Source organism: Rhinopithecus bieti, unplaced genomic scaffold (genome assembly GCF_001698545.2).
Source record: "Rhinopithecus bieti isolate Rb0 unplaced genomic scaffold, ASM169854v2 scaffold_7398, whole genome shotgun sequence".
NCBI lineage: Eukaryota > Metazoa > Chordata > Mammalia > Primates > Cercopithecidae > Rhinopithecus > Rhinopithecus bieti.
The window spans coordinates 3664743-3666225 of record NW_016805783.1 but is presented as its reverse complement, the minus strand read 5'-3'; positions in this window follow the sequence as shown (position 1 = coordinate 3666225).

The window sequence follows — 1483 nt, the reverse complement described above, 5'->3', positions numbered from 1 at the left end:
TTTTTGAAAGAAGATGCACAGACACTCATGCCTGTAATCCCAACACTTTGGGAGGCTGAGGCAGGAATATAGCTTGAGCGCAGGAGCTCTAGGCAGCAGTGAAGTAGGATTGCCACTGCACTCCAGCCTGGGCAATAGAGCAAGACTCTGTTTCAAAAAGAAAGAAAGAGAGAAGATATAAATAGCCAACAGGTATATGAAAAAATGCCCAATGTGACTGATCATCAGGGAAATGCAAATTGAAACAACAATGAGATATTGTCTCATACCCATTAGGATGGCGATTACCAAAAAGACAAAGATACAACAGTCTTTGACAAGGGTGTGGAGAAAAGTGAATCCATATACACTGATTGTGGAAATGTAAACTAATACAGATGTTATGGAAAATTGTATGGAGGTTTTTCAAGAAATTAAAAAATAAAGGTAGCATGTGATCCGCAATCTTACTTCTGGGGTATATATCCAAGGGAAATGAAATCAGTATGCGGAAGAGGTATCTGCACTTCCATGTTTATTGCAGCACTATTCACAGTAGCGAAGAAATGGAAACAATACAAGTGTCCATCAACAGATGAATGGATCAAGAAAACACACACACACACACACACACACACAATGGAATACCATTCAGCCATAAAAAGAATGAAATCCTGCCATTTGTGACAACACAGATAAACATTATGTTAAGTGTTTAACATAAGACATTATGTTAAGTGAAATAAGCCAGGCACAGAAAGCAAATACCACATGATCTCATTTATATGTGGAATCTAAAAAAGTCAAACTCATAGCAGCGGACAGTAGAATGGTGGTTACCAGGGGCTGAGAGAGGGGGAGGAATTGAGAGGTATCAGCCAAACTATACAGAATTTCCATTACACAGGAGGAATAAGTTCAAGTGATTTATTGTTCAACGTGGTGACTATAGTTAAAAACAATATTGTATTCTTGAAAAATTGCTAAGGGAATAGATTTTCAATGTTCTTGCCACACAAAAAAAACCTGATAAGCGAGGCAACGCATAATGCCATTTAGCCTGATTTAGCCATTTCACAATGTATATATATTTCAAAACATGTTTCACACCATAGATACATACTATTGTGACATAAATATACATATTTATGTCAATTAAATTAGTGTCAATTAAAAAATTTGTGTCAATTAAAAAAAAATACAGGCCAGGCATGGTGGCTCACGCCTGTAATCCCAGCACTTTGGGAGCCCGAGGCAGGCAGATCGTGAGGTCAGGAGTTCGAGACCAGCCTGGCCAACATGGTGAAACCCCATCTCTACTAAAATACAAAATTAGGTGGGCGTGGTGGCGGGTGCCTGTAATTCCAGCAACTCAGGAGGCTGAAGCAGGAGAATCACTTGGACCTGGGATGCAGAGTTTGCAGTGAGCCGAGATCACGCCATTGCACTCCAGCCTGGGCAATAGAGTAGTGAGACTCCATCTCAAAAAAAAAAAAAAAAAAAA